Genomic DNA, 24,158 nt, shown 5'->3' with positions numbered 1-24,158 from the left:
TGTTCTTACGTTTGGTGACTAAGTTCCCCCGTTTTCTGCGTTAGCTTGCCATTATGTGATAACTTAATTGCTGCTTCTCCCACAGATAATAATAAATTTGCATTAGATAGGCCATGTCGGCAAATTTCTTGCCGCCTATCAGTCGACACATAGCGAGTGAAGAACAGATAAGGAAAGAGCGCGTGCGGAATGGTGGCGCTGCGGTCGCACTCCTGGCGGCCTAGAGTTCCTGTATCACGGCCGGACTCGACTCTCCTCCCCCCGCGCTCCCCTTACGGCCTTCGCAATACAGATCGGCGCATGGGATTTTTTTTGACGCGTAGTTGGGGGGCTGACCGCACGAGGGCAGCACCACCTCACCGCAAGCTCCACGTCCCCGCGTCTCCGCGCAAGGCAAGAGCAAGGCAGCTTGAGCGTCGACAACGTAACCAGTGAGCTTTCGCGGTGGCATTTCGGCGTGAAACGGGGCAGTTGGTGTAACTGATATGGCCGATATTTTTTTGTTCTGGTATATAAACGACAAATATATATATATATATATATATATATATATATATATATATATATATATATCGGTGTGTGTGTGTGTGTGTGTGTGTGTGTGTGTGTGTGTGTGTGTGTGTGTGTGTGTGTGCGGACCAAATATTAATCTGCTGCAACTATACTATAATGATCCCAGGGAGAGGTGTTGGCTTGCTTATTAAACAAGGGACCGACTGGCAGAGAGTGCATGAAAGTTGTAAAGAGCATCTATGGGTAAGAGGCACCATAGAGGGGAAAAATACATGGTTAGGAGTGGTGTATCTGTGGACCGGAAGTAGTGCTAGGGAGGAAAATGAGGAAATGGTAAACTGTTTGAGAAGAGATATAAACGAGTTCAAAGATTCAGGCGAAATAATCATAGTTGGAGATATGAATGCCCATATAGAAGGTTTGGATGGATACACAGACCACAACGGTTCTCTAGTGATAGATCTATGCCAGGAAAACCGGCTTGTAATAGTAAACACGGAAAGCAAGTGTGATGGACAAATAACGTGGGAAAGCGGTAACAGACAGTCTAGCATAGACTACAGTTTAGTATCCGAGACAGTATACGGAAGGCTGCGGGAAATGAGGATAGATGAAAATAGAACAGACAGCTTAGGAAGCGACCACAAGCGATTTAGCTTGCACTTTGGAGGCGCAACCCGGAAAAATGCAGAAATAGGTACAATAGGAGGAAATAATTTGAATAATGAGCAGTTAAAGATCATCGCTGATAAATTGGAAGATGAAATCAATAAATACCCAGGCAAAAATTGGGATTACGACGAAATGATTGCGTTCATAAAGGGTAAGATGAATGAAGCAAAGGAACGAAACCGATGGAAAGGGAAGAGAAAGCCGAGAAGCTGGTGGAATAAGGAAATAAAAGAGGCTATTGACCAGCGAAGAAAGGCGTCGAGAGAACATAGAGAAGCAAAAAGAACTGGTATGGAACCGGAGGTAGTGAAGGAGAAGTGGGAGGTCTACCGTGGGAAAAAACTAGAAGTGCAGAAAATGGTGCAAACAAAGATCAAGCAGAAAAGCGAACAATGGATGGCAGAAATACGGAAAAAGGACAAAAGCGCATCCAAGAAGTTTTGGAACCATGTAAAATCACTAAGCTCAAAAAACGATAACCATCAAATATTCCTGATTGATGAAGAGAGGGAACATTTAGAAGGAGAGCACGCGTTGACGCATATTCATCGAGTGATTAGTGAGAAGTTTAGGACAATAGTGGTAGGGAAACCTGCACCGATAACATCAGCGCCACAAAAGACTGCGGAAAGGGAAATAAGTTTGAACAACCTTGATTGGAAAAAAGCAGAGCAAAAGGTTTCCCCCCAGACAGCAGTGGGCCCGGACGGAATACCAATGCAACTGATAAACCTACTTGGACCTAAAAGTAAGGATTCGTTTATGAGGGCAATAGATAAGGTGATAGAAACCAAACAAGTACCAGAGGACTGGTTAGAAAGTAGGATGAATTTAATATATAAAGGCAGAGGAGACAAAGCCAGTATTGATCCATACAGACCACTCACAGTAACGTCAGTGGTGTATAGATTCGTAATGCAGGCGATAAAATCAGAAATTCAAGCATGGATGGAAGAAAATGAAATACTTGGGGAACTGCAGAATGAATTTAGACAAGACAGGCGACTGGATGACAATCTGTTCGTGATAACGCAGTGCATTGAAATTGCGAAAGCACAGAATAGACCACTATGGATTACGTTCTTGGACATTAAAGGGGCATATGACAACGTAAACAGAGAACGGCTGTGGAGGATGCTGAAACTCCAGGGATTAGATGACGAGTTAGTACAGTTCCTTATAGCAATCTATAAAGACAATAGAGTGCACCTTACTTGGGAAGGACAGAAATGCGCCCAGCAGGTCAACATCCATCGGGGACTGAAACAGGGATGCCCTTTGAGCCCAATACTGTTCATGCTTTACATGGCAGGGTTAGAAAAGAAAATGGAAGAAAGTCAAGTAGGGTTTAGCCTAACCCATATGCTGCAAGGCGAAGTGGTACAACAGCATATTCCGGGAATGTTATACGCAGACGACATTGTTCTTTTAGCTGATAACCAAACCGATATGCAGCGGCTAATAAATATTTGCGGCCAGGAAGCCACTGACCACGGATTAAATTTCAGTGTAGAAAAATCAGGAATAATGGTTTTCAATGACGCTACCACCGACGTAGTGTCTATCCAGCAAGGCGAATTACCTAGAGTGAAGGAATATAAATATTTGGGAGTGTGGATAAACGAAGGGGATAACTACTTAAGTACTCACGAGGAGCAACTTAAGGTTAAGGGAAAGCGAAACGCAGCTATAATGAAGCATAGAGCTCTGTGGGGGTATAACAAATATGAAGTAGTAAGAGGAATGTGGAAAGGAGTAATGGTTCCGGGTCTCACATTTGCGAATGCTGTACTCTGCTTAAAATCAGACGTTCTATCAGGCCTTGAAGTAAACCAGAGAACGGTAGGACGTTTGGCCTTAGGCGCGCATGGAAAAACAACTAACGAAGCAGTTCAGGGAGATATGGGCTGGGCGTCGTTTGAAGTTAGAGAAGCTCAGAGTAAAATATGCTTTGAGATGAGGTTGAGGGCAATGGATCAACGAAGGTGGGCAACTAAGGTTTTTAGGTACCTATACTTGAAAAGCGTGGACACGCAGTGGTTAAGAAAGACTAGAAGGCTAACGATGAAATACGGAAAGAACAGTGGGGAATCCAAAACAGCCAAGGTAACCAAAAAAGAGGCAAGGCAGATTGAAACGAATAAATGGAGGGAAAAAATGGAAGCTAAAGCGTCGTTAGAGATGTACAGGGCTGAGAAGATGAACATCAGAAAGGAAAATTTCTACGATAATTCCCAGGGCAGTGCTTTGCTTTTTGAGGGTAGAGCAGGTTGCCTGCGAACTAAGAGTTTTGTGGGGAAGTATTCACAAAATGATGGGGTATGCGTGGTCTGCGGAAAAGAAACAGAAACTATGCGGCACATTGTGTTAGAATGTGAGGGTATCCATCCAAATCTACATGAAGGGAATATTGGGCTTTCAGAAGCCCTAGGATTTAAGGGTATCACAGAGGAAGTTACCTTCAAGGCTGTCGAGGGTACGAAAAGAAGATTAGAATGCTGGTGGACGAAAAGCAGAGAGGGGAATATTGCCTAGGACAGTTACCACCTGTAACAGGAAAAAAAAAAAGTATTTTGTGCCTAATAAGCTTTTTGTGCCTGCCCTAAGCAGCGCTAGTATTAAACCAAAAGTGTAAAACATATGTATATTATTCCTATTTGGTAAGATGACATGTCATCACCCCGATACAAAGGGGAAACCAATAGAAATCATCATCATCATCATCATCATCTGTTGCTTACATATTCAAAAAATATATTCCTTGTGAGCTGCGTTCCTACCCCCCTGTGCGAGTTTTTCCAGTTGATTTCTCGGAAAAATTGGCGAGGCCTGTATATTTATATACAGTTTGGCAATCCTCCTAGACAAATCGTAAATCCGATTGTTGAGTGGATACAGTTCAACGATGAGGCTTCAACTGACCAAATAATTTATTTATTTATTTATTTATTTATTTATTTATTTATCATAGTACCCACAGCGAGCTTTTCAAGGCATTACAGTGAGGGGGAGAAAGTTGAAATTCATACAAAATACAGGCACAACAGAAATATCACTTAAAGCACAATGACAAGCCAAAAGCCGGCATGTTCGACGAAGATACACTACAAAAAACACGAAAATACATTATTAGACATAATTGTCACAACATTTCTGGGTAAATTATTCCATTCACTAATAGTTTTGGGGAAAAAAGAATGCTTAAACAATTCGGTTCGACAACTTATTTCTTTTATTTTACAGGAGTGATCTGTCCTTAGTGAAACGTAGTCTGGACTCATTAAATAACAACTTTTGTCTATCCCTGTTTTGTAATGAAATGTATTGTGAAAAAAAATTTTAGTCTGAGTACTCTCCTACGATGCTGAAGCGAATCACAATCTAGGCTGCGCTTAGCTGTAGATACACTGAAATTCCTTGAGTAATCTTTAAGAACAAAGCGAGAAGCCAAGTTTTGAACTCTTTCTAGTTTCTCGATATCAGATTGAAAACGTGGATTCTATACCGTACAAGCAAACTCGAGTATGGGGCGAACATTGGTCTTGTACAAAATGCTAGCTTGTTTGAAGGCAACAGCACTACCATAAGGCGCTCACTAGGTGAATGTAGCGATTATAGGTCCTTGAATTGATCCTGCAGAACACGAAGCCATTTCTCCACAATGCGGTCATCTTCAAGAGTGCTGGCCAACGTTACTACGTTAGATGCTGGCAGCTTACTGTTCATCGGAGGATGTGCAACAATGCACTTTCCGTGTCAGCAATTGTCTTACATGTGGCTGTAACCGGCGCTGCGGCGCACACACTGCGCCCGCAGCGCCTGTGAACGCGCTTGGCGGCGGTGGAGCAACAGTGGGCTAGCAGCGCCACCCCCAACTTGCGGCGGCAGGCAGCAATGCTAGGGGAGCGCGGAAGGAGGGGAGTCGTGTCCGGCCGTGGTTGCGCGTCCATCCGCCATCTTGAGTTCTAAAGTCGTGCGGGAAAGCCACCCGTCACGCGTGTAGGAGCCGCCGCTGCGCCGCCGCGCCGGTGGCAGCGGCGGGGAAGAGCCGGCGCATACGTGTGTGTGCCGGCAGCTGCGGGACAGCGTGACTGCAGGGTTTATCAGGCCGCCCCTGCCGCCGCCACCGCGACTGCTGTTGGTTAGTTGAGCAGAACTGGCATAAAAGGGCGTCTTGTGCGCAGCACTGAAAGCGAGCTTCGCTGCCCTAAGGTGGAACCCGCGGGATGTGGCATCAGACAAGGCGTTATACAGGAGGCTATGATCAGACGCGCACCCCTTGCGCTACGCGACATACAGGAATTCTATGGCGGCCTGAAGTTGAACGCCAGGTCCAGGCGATGGCGGCGGCGCTCGAGCCGATGTTTTCGCGTCTCGGTCCACTTGGCACGGTGCACAGACACGGCTCGCCAGCGGCGTGCGGCATACGCCGAGTTGCGGGCTACTGAAGGGAGAGCAAGGCGTGCGCGCAGGACGAATCCGCAAGTACGCGGGTCAGGGGCGGCTGCGAGGGTGGTGTACGACAAATGCTCTGGCGAACAAAGTGCACAAATCACTTCGAAACTTTCATTAAGCGTCAACAGAATTCCACTAGAAGTCACAAGTTATGTTCCGACTTCACGACGATTCACTCGGGAACGTTAAAGAATGCGGTGCTAAGTGTCCACCAGTAGACCTTCAACAATTTTAAGGTAAAGGTGAAGATGCCCTAGGTATACAAATTTTCTCTTCCCACGTCGACAGGTAACAATAAAATAACCGAACTCAGCGCGCCACTTGCGAGCCCCGCAGCGAGGTGAGCGAGCTAGGTATGGTTATACGGGTGACGTCAGAACGATCGCAGCGCCGACCTTTCCATGGGTGGCCCAGTGAAGTATCCCTTGGTGTGACAGGCAGAAGAACCTTGTCAATCTTTCTTTTTTTACTTTTTAACAGTGCATGGCTCCTTTTTTTCTTTTTTTCAACGTCTACAGAACCTTTTTGCAAACATTCTCGAAGGAATTCCCCTTCGCACGTTCGGAGAATCGTCTTTCTCAGCAGAAACACGGAACCTCTTCGGCTCTGATGTCTTCCGGTGGCTCACTGTACAAGATATGTCGTAACGCGGCTAACAGTGGTACGGGCTGGAAGGCGACATCGCGACGGGGACATCGAGTGCTTCAAGTAACGGAAACGCCCCAGACTGGGACACATCGTTTCTGCTGTTGTTGCTGCTGTTGTTGCCTCAGTTTCTCCGAGAACTGCGTCTCGTGTGACTCCATCCGGCCCATTGTTTCCACCTTCTTAAGATAGGCGGCACAACGCTGTGGCTCCTGTTTGCTCGCGAGGGCCTGACGCTGATAGCAGGTGGCATGACCTTCGCGGAACAGGCGCTGAACGAAGGGGAACCGGAGCAGCGGCGTTACCCCGGAAGCGGCGAGTAAGTAAACAAGCGTGGACGCGTGCGCTGCGTTCCACCACACGTAAGGGCACGATCCGGCAATAGCGCGAGAGAACATTTATGGCCGTTCGACGACACTTCGATGGCGAGCTTTTTGGGCGGCTCGCGCGAAGGTCGGGGTGTATTTGTTACGATTCCAGCATTGTGGCTCTACTTTCAAGCTTTTCTGGGTCGTAGGTAATCAATAAAAATAAACAAAGTGGAGGAGAAAGTCCGCATGAGGGGTTTGCGGCTTACCCAGGTTATGAAACCTGTTTTTGTCGCTATGCAGTTAATCTTCAATATACAGTCTGCGAACCATTTTAGAGTTCAGGGGCGCTAATTTATGTATACTTCTAGTGCATGTATTTGGTGATTCGTTCAAGACACACTCGCACACTTAGTTATATTCTGAGAATTACAAAACAGCTGAAGAAACGATAAAAAAATTGATGTCGTGCACATGGTTTTGTTTATATAGCATCGGAAAGGAAATGATTGTTAATAGAATCCCTGTCATTTTTCCCCCGTAGACTTTAGAAGTCTGTTTAACTACTTATTTCCTAAAACAATGGGCGCCTTGCTTCAATAACCGGATCGTGATAAATAAAACGCATCTTTCAGCCCCTTCAAACAAACTACACGTTTACCAGAAACAGAAATGCTGCCCCGATTGCATCGACAACGCCAGTGATAGAAATTAATTTTATTCTACAATATGTATCTTTGCAAGCATCAGAAGTCACTGGGTGTGTCTTTCGGCGGAACGTAACGCTAGAATAAACGTAAAAAAATTGACGGCTTGGTTGCGCCAATGACGACAAATCGTGCGAAAGTACCGTACATTCCTGCGTACAAAGTGTTCTCCATACCCCTCCCCTCCCCCATATGCCTCTCTATGAGTGTGTCACCCTTTCGGCGGCTTCAGAGCAGCGTAGGATTTAGGGTGCGGGTGCAGATTTCTTATGGTCTGCCCCCGTATAGTGCTTGCGCTTATGTGCGTGCTATTCTGTAGGTGTGTGTCACATGGCTAGGCTAACAGCAGCAACGGTCCCATGGAGGAAAGAATACTCAGGAGAGGCCCCTAGCATCCCAATGCATTGCGAAAAGTGTGGAGGAAGTTACGTCATTTTTTTTGAGCCCATGGACAGTGCTGCTTACTTGTTTACAACTGCGGCGGCCAAATTTGGGCAAATAGAACGGACAAATTTTTAAGGCGCTTGGTATGTCGCTGCCTCGCTACGCTTGCAAACCAGCGCAGTCGCTACGACAAACGTTTTTAGATTAGGCCAGTTTGAAAACTCCGCCGTCGGAGGCGGCCTTAACTCGTACCCCGGCCGCAGCGGCTCTTACGTCGCGTCCAGATCGGCGGAGCGAGCCGCTGCCGCCGCCGGCGACCTGCCGGGAAAATCCCCTTCGCTCAGCTTTGGCGAGAGCCACAGTTCGTTCTTTGCTCACTTTGTGTTTCTTCGTTGTGAAGTGAAGTGAAATTTATCGCTGCTGAGACGTAGCGCGCAAAGACCGCAGTGCTGTACGACCCCAAACAATGCTCCCGTCGTCTGCGTTCGCCATCCCGCGATCCTGTTGCTATGACGACGACAAACGCTACTTTGCCAGGCTTAAGAGCTGAAAAATCGTCATTCTATCTCAAAAACGAAGGCCGTTTTTCGATTGAAACTTTGGGTGAGGGTTAGAATGGGCAAATTGAAGGCGAAATCAACAGCTTAGAACATCATATTGCACCGAGGAATTAGCGACGAAGCTGTTTTCGCTTCGAAGTGGGAGGGCAGGGCGACGCCATGTTAGTCAAATCAAACCGGAGACAGCAAAGGACGATGGGATAGAGTGCTGGGCTCCGTGGGCTCAAGTCATGGCGGCACTCGGTTTCACAAATGTGACGTCAGGGCCTCTCCTAACCTTTTCTTTCCTCCATGAACGGTCCGATATGCGCCATCTTAGGCCTAAAGTTCTGTTTGAGGTTTTACGACGTCAACGTGAACCCACAGCTTGTGGTACAACCAGTATTTTTTTAATGGCTACCCTTTGCTGACGTTAGGCCTAACGTTTTTTTGTTTAGGCCTAACCTTAGGTAGCCTGAACGTTGCGCCTTACGTCGTGCCAAACAAACAACGTCCTACGCATTGTACTTCCAGCTGCGGGTACCGCGGTTGACTACGGTAGACCTCAAAGCGTGGCTCTAGGCCTAACGCCATGCCGTCAATGCCTGCGTCTCCCCTTGAAAAATACGAGAAGATTCCCGAAAGAGGCTTCACAAAAGAGCCTTCATGAAGCACACTTCCGGAATTTCCTTGGAAACCGGCATGGGTAAGGTAGTAGCACTTTCGCACTATATATATATATATATATATATATATATATATATATATATATATATATATATATATATATATATATATATATATATATATATATATATATATAGGGTTTGGAAATGAGGGGCTCGTTAGGAAATACAGAAAGAAATGACGGCAGTCTACAACGCCAAAGAAGGCATAGGGGAATGGTTAGACTATTTTTTACCGTTAGTGACGTTACGTTATCTTTTTATTATTATTAATATTAATTACGTGAGAAAGAAAGAAAGACTATTTTTTTAGTGTTTTTCTTTCTTTCTTTCTCACGTAATTAATAAAAGTTAATAATAATGTAACGTCACTAACGGTAAAAAAATAGTCTAACCTTCCCCTATGCCTTCTTTGGCGTTGTAGACTGCCGGCATTTCTTTCTGTATTTCCTAACGAGCCCCTCATTTCCAAACCCTATTATCGCGCGAAAGCTTAGCGAGGGCCTCGGTTCTGGCAGCCTTGATGCCAAGGTAGCATAAGAGGGTTTCCCGCCAGTTGACCGCTCATGACAGGCTGTAGACGTTCGCGTCACGCCCCGGGGGTTGAAAAAGAAGGTCCCCTTCTCCCCGTGTAGTCTGAAGTGGCGCTGGCTACCACCCTCAAGCGTCAGATACAGTGTAAATATAAATACCCCAGAAAGTGAAGCAGAACACAGTCGCCCAGATAGCCGAGTTGGTAAGGCATTCGAGATCTAATCGAAAGGCGTGGGTTCGGTCCCCACTCTGGGCGCGTGTTTTTCTTTCTTTCTTTCTCACGTAATTAATAAAAGTTAATAATAATGTAACGTCACTAACGGTAAAAAAATAGCCTAACCTTCCCCTATGCCTTCTTTGGCGTTGTAGACTGCCGGCATTTCTTTCTGTATTTCCTAACGAGCCCCTCATTTCCAAACCCTATATATATATATATATATATATATATATATATATATATATATATATAGTAGGGAAATGAGGGGCTCGTTGAGGAAATACAGAAAGATAGGTCAGCAGTCTACAACGCCGAAGGAGGCATAGGGGTGTGGTTAGGCTCTTTTTTTTTTCACTACGAATAATGAAGTAAACATTTTTTTAATATATAGAAGAAAGAAAGAAAGAAAAACACGCGCCCAGAGTGGGGACCGAACCCACGCCTTTCGATTACATGTCGAATGCCTTACCAATTCGGCTATCTGGGCGACTGTGTTCCTCTTCACTTTCTGGGCTATTTATATTTACTAGAAGTGTATCTGACGCTTGAGGGTGGTAGCCAGCGCCACTCTGACTACACGGGGAGAAGGGGACCTTCTTTTCAACCCCCGGGGCGTGACTCCAACGTCTACAGCCTGTCATGAGCGGGTAACTGGCGGGAAGCCCTCTTATGCTACCTAGGCATCAAGGCTGCCAGAACCGAGACCCTCGCTAGGCTTTCGCGAGATATTATAGTAGGGAAATGAGGGGCTCGTTGAGGAAATACAGAAAGATAGGTCAGCAGTCTACAACGCCGAAGGAGGCATAGGGGTGTGGTTAGGCTCTTTTTTTTTTCACTACGAATAATGAAGTAAACATTTTTTTAATATATAGAAGAAAGAAAGAACGAAAAACACGCGCCCAGAGTGGGGACCGAACCCACGCCTTTCGATTACATGTCGAATGCCTTACCAATTCGGCTATCTGGGCGACTGTGTTCCTCTTCACTTTCTGGGCTATTTATATTTACTAGAAGTGTATCTGACGCTTGAGGGTGGTAGCCAGCGCCACTCTGACTACACGGGGAGAAGGGGACCTTCTTTTCAACCCCCGGGGCGTGACTCCAACGTCTACAGCCTGTCATGAGCGGGTAACTGGCGGGAAGCCCTCTTATGCTACCTAGGCATCAAGGCTGCCAGAACCGAGACCCTCGCTAGGCTTTCGCAGGATATTATAGTAGGGAAATGAGGGGCTCGTTGAGGAAATACAGAAAGATAGGTCAGCAGTCTACAACGCCGAAGGAGGCATAGGGGCGTGGTTAGGCTCTTTTTTTTTTTTACTACGAATAATGAAGTAAACATTTTTTTAATATATAGAAGAAAGAAAGAAAGAAAAACACGCGCCCAGAGTGGGGACCGAACCCACGCCTTTCGATTACATGTCGAATGCCTTACCAATTCGGCTATCTGGGCGACTGTGTTCCTCTTCACTTTCTGGGCTATTTATATTTACTAGAAGTGTATCTGACGCTTGAGGGTGGTAGCCAGCGCCACTCTGACTACACGGGGAGAAGGGGACCTTCTTTTCAACCCCCGGGGCGTGACTCCAACGTCTACAGCCTGTCATGAGCGGGTAACTGGCGGGAAGCCCTCTTATGCTACCTAGGCATCAAGGCTGCCAGAACCGAGACCCTCGCTAGGCTTTCGCAGGATATTATAGTAGGGAAATGAGGGGCTCGTTGAGGAAATACAGAAAGATAGGTCAGCAGTCTACAACGCCGAAGGAGGCATAGGGGTGTGGTTAGGCTCTTTTTTTTTCACTACGAATAATGAAGTAAACATTTTTTTAATATATAGAAGAAAGAAAGAAAGAAAAACACGCGCCCAGAGTGGGGACCGAACCCACGCCTTTCAATTACATGTCGAATGCCTTACCAATTCGGCTATCTGGGCGACTGTGTTCCTCTTCACTTTCTGGGCTATTTATATTTACTAGAAGTGTATCTGACGCTTGAGGGTGGTAGCCAGCGCCACTCTGACTACACGGGGAGATCTTCTATATATTAAAAAAATGTTTACTTCATTATTCGTAGTGAAAAAAAAAAGAGCCTAACCACACCCCTATGCCTCCTTCGGCGTTGTAGACTGCTGACCTATCTTTCTGTATATGTATATATATATATATATATATATATATATATATATATATATATATATATATATATATATATATATATATATATATATATATATATAGTAGAGAACACAAGAGAAGAAAAACTTCGAACAAGGTAAAAGCACGATTGTGGCCTACGTTTCAGCAAAGAGAACTTGCCCTGAGGAAAGCAAGTTCTCTTTGCTGAAACGTAGGCCACAATCGTGCTTTTACCTTGTTCGAAGTTTTTCTTCTCTTGTATATATATATATATATATATATATATATATATATATATATATATATATATATATATATATATATATATATATATATAGTATAAGTAAAGAGTCGGATACACAGCAAGAACAATAACAAACAAGATTTACTTACGTAGAGGCAACGGGACTTGCCTTCATCAGAGTACAGTTGCATTATTTTGCTGTCACAAACATTTGGAGCACATTTCTTATATAGCTTTGCAGAAAACTGTGAGAAGGAGCGGAAGATGTTTCGGAAACGGAGAGTATGCATGTAGTCGGGCTACGCCTATGTTACAACAACAACAACAACAACAACATCAACAAAAAAAAAAAAGAGCGAGAGAGAGAAAGGGGTCGTGTTAACAAAGCGGCGTTCAAGGTTGCACCATGACGGGGCAATGTACGCGGCGTGGGCTGCAAGTTCAGACAATGCGGAAAACTGGACAATCGCGGTTTCAAAAGGAAGGGAAGAGTATACAGTACGGTATTCAGTGGCTGGGGAGACTGGTTGTGGCGGAAGCGAAGATCGGTGTGCCCCCGCGGATGGAGAGAATAGCTACAGGGTATAAAAGAGCATTGCACAGTAGCTAGCAACTGAACCCTACCTATTTCCTGTTCAGTTGCTAGCTTCTGTGCAATGCTGTACCTGCATCGTACTTATACTATATATATATATATATATATATATATAGTATAAGTAAAGAGTCGGATACACAGCAAGAACAATAACAAACAAGATTTACTTACGTAGAGGCAACGGGACTTGCCTTCATCAGAGTACAGTTGCATGATTTTGCTGTCACAAACATTTGGAGCACATTTCTTATATAGCTTTGCAGAAAACTGTGAGAAGGAGCGGAAGATGTTTCGGAAACGGAGAGTATGCATGTAGTCGGGCTACGCCTATGTTACAACAACAACAACAACAACAACATCAACAACAAAAAAAAAAGAGCGAGAGAGAGAAAGGGGTCGTGTTAACAAAGCGGCGTTCAAGGTTGCACCATGACGGGGCAATGTACGCGGCGTGGGCTGCAAGTTCAGACAATGCGGAAAACTGGACAATCGCGGTTTCAAAAGGAAGGGAAGAGTATACAGTACGGTATTCAGTGGCTGGGGAGACTGGTTGTGGCGGAAGCGAAGATCGGTGTGCCCCCGCGGATGGAGAGAATAGCTACAGGGCATAAAAGAGCATTGCACAGTAGCTAGCAACTGAACCCTACCTATTTCCTGTTCAGTTGCTAGCTTCTGTGCAATGCTGTACCTGCATCGTACTTATACTATATATATATATATATATATATAGTAAAAAGGGGCGCAATAAAAAACATAACAAGTTTACTTCGAAAACATAACTTTACATCGACGTTTCGGAAGGACGGTCCCCGTCCGAAACGTCGATGTAAAGTTATGTTTTCGAAGTAAACTTGTTATGTTTTTTATTGCGCCCCTTTTTACTATTTAACCTTCACTAGCCTAATCGTTTACCTATATATATATATATATATATATATATATATATATATATATATATATACAGAAAGATAGGGCAGCAGTCTACAACGCGAAAGGAGGCATAGGGGTGTGGTTAGGCTCTTTTCTTTTTCACTACGGTTAATGAAGTAAACATTTTTTTTAATATACAGAAGAAAGAAAGAAAGAAAAACACGCGCCCAGAGTGGGGACCGAACCCACGCCTTTCGATTACATGTCGAATGCCTTACCAATTCGGCTATCTGGGCGACTGTGTTCTCCTTCACTTTCTAGGCTATTTATATTTACTAGAAGTGTATCTAACGCTTGAGGGTGGTAGCCAGCGCCACTCTGACTACACGGGGAGAAGGGGACCTTCTTTTCAACCCCCGGGGCGTGACTCGAGCGTCTATATATATATATATATATATATATATATATATATATACTTTCGTGCTCATCAGCTCATACATATGAAGGAATCTCAACAGAAAGTCTCGTTTTTGTCTTAAAGCATTTTTATTTTCTTCGAAAAAGTTTTACGCCCCATAACTGCTGACCGAAGCCTCATCCATACTTTCAACGTCCTATCTTTATTTAGACCTTCTAGGTCTAAGCACGAGTAATACAAAGGGTAAAAATACCGCTACAAACAGCTTTGTCCCGTGCAGGAAGGAACAAACATATTACAAGAAAAGAAGAACGAGCATTTGAATACTCAATACAGTGTTAAACAGCAATGTCAGGCAATACGATGCTCAGATTGAATAAAAGAACACGAAAGCCCAATATTTGAAAAAAAAGGAAAATTTGGAACAAATGCCATATTCGTATGTATTTAACCTAACTGTTCCTAATTGATTTACATAATTATTACAATACTGATAAAAATTGATATTGAGAGACGGCATTCCGCAAGAAGACCTTTATTCGGTCGCCGAGCCCAGTCTTTCGTCCGCAGTCGAAGGAAGGAGATGATGATGATCATTTACAGATGATAATGACGATGGGTGCACGGATGTGACTAACCGGGAAACACAACCCTTGGTGCCCACAGTGCAAGTGATGATGGTGATGTTGCGTTCGGACATAATGTCCGGCAATAACGCCCTTGTGTTCACAGTATCTTTAGTTTTGCTAATAAAGGATCCTATTGTTGTTAGGTCACTGTAGTTAAGGGTATTTGATTCCAGTACGCAAGGCATGACGGAAAAACTGAATTCTTATGAATGTCATTTTGACGTTTGGTAGCGGTACTGTCGTGCTGTGGTTTGTTCTTGTGGAATTCCTGAAGGATTCAAGATGGCCTGTGCGGAATGTTACATAACGGGAATGATTTAAAAAACGATGCAAGAATCGAAGTTTAGAGCACGAGGTCGCGGGTTCGATTCCCGGCCGGGGCGGCCGCTTTTCTGATGGAGGCGAAAAGCAAAAACGCCCGTGTGTACGAGATTTCGGCGCACGATAAAGATCCCCAGGTGGTCAAAATTAATCCGGAGCCCTCCACTACGGCGCGCCTCATCGCCTGCGTTGCGTCGGCGCGTTAAACCCTACAAGCAAATCAAGAATCGAAGTTTAGAATGTATCACATGTTGAGCACGACATTGAATTTGGGCTCTTCTACTCAACGCGGTAACCCCGTATGCCTGGAGCGTATACTTTTGAAAACATAAATCGGTGTGCTAATGTTGCACTTGCTTAATTTTATTAGTAAAAAAATAAGTGCACTAGATGTATCTGCGTATCGTAGTGCTTGTCTATAATCAGCGTACTATGATGTGTGTTGGCGCTATTAGAGACGGCGTTAATGAAATTTCATTCCCTCCAGGGGAATACACAAAAGCGCAGCGAGGTCAGCATTCAGCTTGCAGCTCCTGAGCAGTCCATTGCAGGCGGCGCCAAAGTCCCAAGACGACGACATATAAGATCAAGCATTGAACAACTACCGACAGTTGTGTCCATATACTCCTATGAATATTCAAGCGCCGATCGTTTTCGGAATTCTGTCTATGCCAGCGACAGTGTCCTCTTGCATCATAAGTAGATCAGCAGTGAAGGAGCATATATTCGGTCAAACTGTGGATTTTCTCAAGCACGCCAGTGCGAAAGACATCAAATTAAAGAAACAAACAAAAAAATCAAGAGCGGGAATACCGCGAGAAGTGCGGGTGCTGTCTCATGGGGTGTTAGAAAATGACTCCCCAGTTCAGAAGGAATATAGGTTTCTTGAGTGGTTGCTGTTTGCCTGCAAATTCGTTTTCATCGGCGCTGAGGAATAATTAGGTAGAGCAAACCCTCGCTATAACGAAATTCTAGCGTTCTCCCAAGTTTTCCACTATTCCAACTGCAGTGCAGGGAAGGCAAAACATCCTCGCTTATACCGAAGTACCGCTTTTAAAGAAGCCAGTTTCTTGTCTCAAGAGACTCGGTATTACGAGCGTTTATATCCCGGTATTTTTCCCGTGAACATGCCGTGTCATGGGCCACGTGTTGGACTGAACAACTGCAGGAAACGCACGAGGGGATCGACAATGCTTCCGCTCCTTGTTGTCACGGGATGAGATGTCCATCAGGAGGAACAACAGCCCATTCTAGACTGCTGTCTAGTCATGCGCCACCCAAAGGTGGACAGATAACCTCACCAGCTTCGACCTCGCCTCAACTTCAACCCCACCGTTGAGGTTGGGGTTCGGGTAGACACTCACCTCAACCACATCTCACCCCTCACCTCAGCTCCAACTCGACTTCAACTCGAGGTCGAACACTGCATTGACTTGTATATTTATAATTTATTCGAATTGGAAAGGAGGGAATCGGCAAGGAGGATGCAGAGAGGAGGACCGCATGTTCGAAATTATTTTTCTATTGAATAAAGTCGCGCATACGCAGTGAGAGTGGTCGAAACATGGCCTGTAGACCCTAGACTACTATTTGCGCTAGTAATCCTGCAATGTTTACGAATCACTTCCGTGTCCCTTTAAAGGGACACTGAAGGGAATCTGTCAAGCTCCCGTGTTTACTTGCACTGCGTAGACTGGCTCAGATTAACACACTTTTCACCGTTTACCCGGCTGATAAGTCGGTAATTATTTCACAAAGCCCGAAAAAAGAAAAAAAAAAACTAGCATGATTGGTCTGCGGCGGCCGCACCAACTAAACGCTGTGACGTCAGGAGAAGGTACACCGGGATTGGACAATGTCCAAGATTAGCATTCAAACAAGTTTCGGTTTCGGTTCTGTAGAACAACATGCTTGACATCCGACGTTATCGTTGTATGGGCATTCTCGATATCTCAATAATCGCCATACCGCACTTCTGCCGTGTTGTCGGCTGTAAAATTCCTAAGATAAGCCTCCCAGGACGGCTTGGAATCGTAGCAATCACTAGCCGAGGCCTACGCAGTGGGTGGACGCCCTCCGCGTCACCGCAGACGCTCAAATGCCATGCTCTTTTCCCCCATATTTGGAGCTTGCCTCACTCATGCCTGTACCGTAAAAAGTGTGTTCGCACCAGGCCAAAGGTCTGCTGATTCTGGCCTGTGCCAACTGCCCGTAAGCAGGCGGTGCTTATGGCAACAGCACGCCAACGAGAACTCGCTAGCGCGTCAGTGTCAGTCTGCGCGCGTTCTGCGAACTCGCTCGTGGAGCAGTGAACGCTACGCCCCAAAAATGGTGAACTCAGTATAAAAAAACATCGGCCGAAAACGAAAAAAATCAACCTAAAAAAGTAGGACGTACCCTCGGGGATTCGAACTTGCGACTTCCAAAATGACAAACCTATAGCGGCTCAGACAACTCGGCCACGGGCCGGCGCTGTCGGCGATTGAAATGTAAGGTACAACCAGTTTACACTTTTATTTAGTTTTAGCATTTCAAGCAGCTTAGGTGACTGTTGTATAGCGCTCGTGCAGCAAGCGTCCCCCAAATTTCCGCAATATCTCACGTCTAGCAATTGCATTTCTTAGACGGAAAAGTGTTCGCAGATGTGTGGTCGTGCTACTTACCGCTGTGCTGGTCCACCCAGCTCAAGAAAGTGCTTCCTACTCCCTAGTTTTAAGCTGTACGGTAAAAGTTTCAGTTGATTTTACTTCCTCAGTACCTGTATTGACTTCGATGACTCTTCTCCCGCCTTCAAATGGCCTTAGATTCTCCTACTAGCGCACCAGTCAGCGAAGCGTTGCATGTGTGCTTGTGCAGCACTTGTGTGGAGAGACCTGGACTTGGAGCTTGATACAGTGTACAAACTAACAAACTAAAGAAAGGCACATTCTTCCATTCACAAACGTGTCGTGGCTAAGTTTCAACTAAGCTAACGAATTGCGACGACCCGTCGGCGGCCGGCGGACTAAACGCTGGGCCGACTGACTCTGTCGGGAGGTCGGCGAGCCGTGCAGTGGCGCAGTCAAGCCGAGTCATTACCTTCTGACGTCACACGAGAGCGCCACAGAAAATGGGCGACGATGCAGAGAGGAGGATAGCATTTTCGAATTGATTTTTCTACTAAATAAATTCGCGTAAACGCGCTCATGGACTCCGGACTACAATTCGCGCTAGTAATCCCCCAAAGTTTACAAATCACTTCAGTGTCCCTTTAAGGCTGACATGAGCGGGGAGGGGGGGACGCGCTGCGGGAGAGACGGTAGTGTGTGACCAAGTCGTTATGGCTGATGAGACTATCTCGAGCCAATATTGCACCGTGTGGGGGAACAAGCCAGCGCTCCCGGAAATGGAAATATAGCCTGTTCACATTTTTATTTAGTTTCAGCATTCCAAGCAGCTTGGAAGTCTTGGATCGCTCGGATAGTGAGTTCTCGAGCAGTAGCGTGGGCCACTTCGTTACCCCCCACCGGTGTGGGCTGGGGTCCAGAACAGTTCTAACGGGGTGGTGGGTGGATTTTTAGAGAGAATTAGAGGACTTGCGGGGTTATTAGTCCCCGGGGGGAAATTTTGAATGGCCGTCTTCGAATCAGGGATTACGATTACGGGAGCTGGCCGCTGTGTTAAGGTAGGGGGAGGAAGATTGCACCGCCGTCCCTCGTTCCACCAACTGGTAGAGCGATTCCACTTCACGTTAATGTGAGGAGCGGGTCATCATGATGGAGATCGCGGTGCATCGCGATGTGCGTAGTAGCTTTTGCTAAAAGCTGCAGGCATACATTATATTCAGCGGTAAAAACAGAGAAAGGAACTGTACGCGAATAACATCATAGCTCATAAAGACGGTGGCAAGTCGCCCTTCTCATCCGCCCGACTCGAACCCGGAGGCTGCAGGCCGAGGTTGCGAGCCCGTAAGAGGATTAGCAGGGCAGGAACCGGAGGGATGCGCGAACGTATTTGCTGCAGCTTATTGAACGGGCTTAACGGGCTTCATCCTAATCAAACAGCTCGGGCTATTTGAGCCGGATATACGAGCTCGGGCACGTCGAAACAAACAAGTATGGCGCTGAAAAAGACTGAATGTCCATTAAACATAGCTGGGACAGCATATGTACTATTCAGCTCAATTCGCGACTGTTAGCAACCAGCATTCAGGCTTCATGCATTCAGATATGACTCGCTCCAGGCAGCCCTGTGCCATGCGAAGCCTATGGCCGAAGTAAGGTACTGTGCTAGCCCTCGTGAGTCATGATGCAGGGGTTTCACAGCTATTCTGGCGGCTAGGAAAGTGCAGACACTGGTTCCCGTTCTGCCCACCAAAGAACAGCTATTGTATACGTTCCGCTGTCTAAAACGGACGCCGTGTTTGCATACTTGACCGGATGAGGGCATTATATTAATGCAGTATTGATAAGTGCACGTATTAGCAGTCTTGACCCGAACCTTCAGCGTCCCCTTCCATTCGATCTCCAACGACCTGACACAATCCTTCTTTGCCGTCTCTGCCAAGGGGTGGCATTCAGGAATGCATACGCTTCTTGATCGGTGTTGCAGCCAGTGCGACGTGTGCAGTATGCGGCACAGCGGAGGCCATACGGCGACTTTTATGCGAATTCTCGCGTTTTTCGTCGCAGATGCAGCAGTCGTCAACATTGTGCAACCTAGGCTCTCAGTGGCCGCTTTCTGACGTGAAAATTACGGCACAATGAACTTTCCGGTCATCAACGCACAAGGCGATTGAGGCGCTCATACGCTTCCTCTGAGCGGCTATACTTACACAGAAGACGGTAATGAAGCTCACTTTTCATGAACTTCTAGGGCCTTGATATCTCCCGCCATAGTAGGAATATATTTTTGTATTTTCGTTTCGCGCTTCGTGTTTTCCCCATTTCCTCACGTTTACGACGCAGGATAGGCACTCCCTTTTCATATTACAATCTTTTTTTGACATCAAGTGCAATGTACGCCTGATTCCACGCCAAAATTTGGCCTGGCTTGTAGAATGATGATCCTTCTTCTCAAGGCGGTCAATTGGGTGTCACTTCCTCCTAAGGTTAGAGGGAGGAGCGTTTTCAGGAAGCGTGAGTGTTTGCGTGTGTATATAAATGTTTACGTGTGTATATGTGTATACGTATGTGTGTATATAAGGGTTTATTTGCGTGTATGAATGCTCACGTGTGTATATGTGTATACGCATCTGTGCATACAAGTGTTTACGTGTGCATGTAACTAACATCCCCATTTCATTGGCAGCGTGTCATTATAGATCCCTCATGCACTACAAAATATTCCCACATGAATGGGAGGGCCATGATTAGTATGGCCTGCTGTCCCACTGCCGGTCAGTATACTATATATATAAACTATAGAGAGAGGACAGCGACAGCTAGGTAAAAAAAAAAACACGTGCATCTCAGACGGGGCACCGTATTGTGCCCCGTTTGAAAAATCTGCGAGGTTAAGTAGGAAGCCGCCCATTTGGAAGAGGGAAGAGAGCGCTGGAGGAGGATCCGTGGAGGTGGAGAGGACTGGCGTGCGCCGTGGAAGGTAGGGAAGCGGGTGCGGCGGAGCGAGGGAGCAGCATGGACACGCGGCGCTTGAAATCAGGTCAGGCACGCCTCCGCAATAAAACACAAAGACAAAAATTGGCCGGGCATCTGCTCACTTAGGTGCAAATGTGCGTAAATGCTTCTCTTCTCTACCGCGCCCCCCGTCACGCTCTTCCCCTCCCGTTTAGCTCCTCCCGCGATTAGCACGGACGAGATTTGCTGAAGCCAATTCGATTTTCGCGCGTTCTACCATTCACGCGCCATCTACTGGAACATTTTGTTACGGTTGAACTTGGAACGCTGCCACGGGGTCCAGGCTCTTCACCTGTTCTCTTCGTATTTCTGCGTCAAATAGTGTTTTCAACACGTATTTTTTTAAACTTTATATCGCAAATATCAAGTAAACATTTATTTGGAATTAAAAGAACACTTCCAGTTCCAATTGTGTATTGATGGCTTGCCTCAAATATGCCTAATGTTTCCATTTTGCTTAGTAATGTTGACAAGTATGAATTTTGTTAACAGATTTAATGGTTTAAAAATGTCTTGCCCATATAAGCATATCGGTCAAGTATTCTTAACTTCTTGGCCGGAAGGCTGAACGGATGGACAGACAGACAGACAGACAGACAGACAGACAGACAGACAGACAGACAGACAGACAGACAGACCAAAATTTTCAGGTTTAAGTAGACCAAGAAAGACTATCATCTTTAAAGCACGGATTTATCATTACTAAAGACATCTCCTGCATTCACAATCTTCTTCGTGGCATTTGGGAAGTCTGCCGGCAGTTGACCAAGAAATGAAAATGACAGCGACATAATAAGAAAACTGCGGAAACGCATCGCAGAACTCAACGGAAAATCTGCTGCCTACGCCAACGACCTGGCCAAAGAAAACTGGATAAAAATATGTGACGAAGTTAGTGGCCGCTTATCCCTAAAGCAAACATACAACCTCCTTTGCCACCTGATGGACCCAGCGAAAGGAAAACTGTAGGCAAGACGGGGGATCATTCGCACTACCAATTCCTACAAGGGCACCTATCAACAGCTTATGGACAACCTGGACACTCTTTGCCTCCGATGCAAAACACCTACACCAAAGAAAACACACTCGGACTACAGCGGCCGTCCCAACACCACACAGAATGAGCCCATCTCCATCCAAGAACTGAAGGAAGCGCTAGCATCGAATAACCAGAGGCCGACTCCATAACGTACAAATACCTGGCGAACTTGGAGCCTACCGGCTTCGAATCACTCTTCCATCACATGAACCAAGCCTGGGAACAAGGTTCCATTCATGAAGAATGGAAACACCCAAGTGTTACTTTCACTCAGAAGCCAGGGAAACCACTCACCCTCAAAAACCTGATATCAGTCTTCCTCACTTCATGTGGGAGAAAGTTAACGAAGAAAGTTACACAAGGCCGACCCCAAGCCTTCCTCGAAGAGACAAGGCAATTCCCACACATATGTGATTGACTTCCACCCACATCTTAGCGCCCAGGACGACGTCCTCCAACTAAAAGAAGACATATTTGACGAGGCCACCAGGAACATTCACAGAATTATAATGGCGCTGGACCTAAAATGTGCCTTTGATAACCTGCTCCACGAGGGGATCCTTTCTACACTCAACAGCACTGACTGCGGTGAGCGCGCCTACAACTACATTCGCTACATTTGAACACGACGCACAGCGCCAATCAAGATAGGTGGCTTGGAGTCGGGCACCCTCCAGATCGGTGACAGGGGCACCCCGCAAGGAACAGTCCTCTCTCCACTCCCCTTCAATCTCACTCTTCTCCAGCTACCGCAGAAATTACAACACATCTCAAACCTCAAGGTAGCCTTTTATGCAGATGGCATTACCTTATGGACCCCCAAATCAGACGTCCTGGATAAGCTCCAAGAGGGTATTTTCAAGAAGGTATACCCTCCACGAAGGCGCAGACATCATTACCGAACACGTGCATATCATTGGCCTCAAATGTGTACCCCAGCAGACAGAACTACTGTTTCTGAAGAGAGGCAGTTTTCAAAACGCTGCAATCCAACAAGTCTACCCTACCATCGAAGGCCAAAAGGTATACCCGACATGCAAGCCAGTCCGGGTTCTGTACCTCCACATTCAAGCCAACAACAAATGGATCCATCAGATGAACCTACTCAACCAACAATCGTAACAACAGGCGACATGTTCGGGAGGTTTACCACTAGACATCACGGGATGTGGGAAGCAGATACGCTTCGCCTAGTACAAGCCTTCGCACTTTCTCGTGTAGTCTGCGTGGCTCCCATATGAATCTCTCAAATTCAGAGCCAGCCCGACTGGAAACTATAATCCGGAAAGTTACCAAAACTGTGCTACATCTTCCAGCCTCATCCTCCACGAATAGACTTTTGAAGATGGGCGCCCACAACACCCTTGCAGAACTGGTTGAGGAACACCGCGTCAAAGAACTGGTTAGACTCGGTAAAACACAGGAAAGACCATCCTGACTCAACTCAACCTCCCCCCCTCCCCCCTACGTGCTTTGAGGAACCCCTGCCTTGAGTTTCCTTAAACGCCCCTGTTTGTCTCGTCTCCGCCTCGTCCCATTTGTTACGCTGCCCCTTACCCTCAAAACCCTTATCAACGTGCGCCCTATGCAGAAAAACATCACTCCACGAAGCACAATTGGGCAGGCGTGAAGCACGTGCAAAAGATGCGTCAATACATAGCTCCTAGCAGAGTAGCCTACGCAGACGCAGGCGTGGTCCGTGCAGGTGATGTGGTAGCCGTGGCATGTACTCGGAATGACAAATCTATGTCGGTTATCTTAGCACCACTATAGGAGAAGGAATCTCGATTGGTGAGCAGGTGATTATTGCTCTCGTCATCATCCAAGCACCCCCGTTACATCTACACCGACTCTCAAGATGCCTGCCGGGCCTACCTTACTGGGTCCTATTTGCTCTGATGCTCATCACATCCTCGACGCCGACAAGCCGTATGAAGGGAAGCGGACCATTAGTATCATCTGGACTCCGCCGCATACCGAGACCGAGGTAAGCAGTGATGCCCGAGCCCATCACTTGTCATGCCAAAAAGCTGATGCCCGTGCCGTGGTTTCAGGGGAAGAATATCCGCAAGAGCGACTAGACCCCCCCCCCCCCCCCCTCCCAACGTATGAAACCATCCCAAAATACTATCGGGAGCAATGGCGCACTCTACCACCACCTCATCATTTGCTTGACAAGGCGAAGCAAGTCAAGTGGCGCCTGCTTCAGAGCCACGCCTACCCAACGCCATCCAAAATGAGCATGCTATCCCCCAGCTCTACACGCCACCCACATGCTCCAATTTGCCAACAGGCCCGCGGCAGCATCTGCCGCATGGTCCATCCGGCACCTCATGACACCGCGAGACTGCGGAGACCACCCCAACCCCTGGGGGACGGCCATCAGGGCGTCGGACGCGGAGGGTCAGCTACCAGCTGATATTCTTGGCACATGAGGCCCGAAAGACCAATGCGACCGCAGACGTAGCGACCAACCAAGGATGATCACCCGAAGTCATTTCATGGCTTCAATGAAGTCTATTCCTCTTCCTCCTCCTTCTTGTAGTAGCCCACGTGAATTGCTGAAGACTGCAGAATCAGGGCAACACCCCGGACACGTGCACACCGCAGCAGGCGCCGGGCACGCGCTGAA

General features: G+C 46.5%; 1 protein-coding gene and 1 non-coding gene across 5 annotated transcripts in view; both read left to right on the top strand.

Annotated features, from left to right (window-relative positions):
• Positions 1–24,158, top strand: part of LOC144155954 (unextended protein-like) — a 67,549-nt gene that overhangs the window by 26,132 nt on the left and 17,259 nt on the right. The window lies entirely within an intron of this gene.
• Trnar-ucu (transfer RNA arginine (anticodon UCU)) lies at positions 9,628–9,699 on the top strand. The gene has a single exon. It is a non-coding gene; the product is annotated as a tRNA-Arg (tRNA).

This window comes from Haemaphysalis longicornis, unplaced genomic scaffold (genome assembly GCF_048455015.1).
Source record: "Haemaphysalis longicornis isolate Haplotype H1 unplaced genomic scaffold, Haemaphysalis longicornis Haplotype H1 scaffold_1, whole genome shotgun sequence".
Lineage (NCBI taxonomy): Eukaryota > Metazoa > Arthropoda > Arachnida > Ixodida > Ixodidae > Haemaphysalis > Haemaphysalis longicornis.
This window is presented reverse-complemented; position numbering and strand designations above follow the sequence as displayed.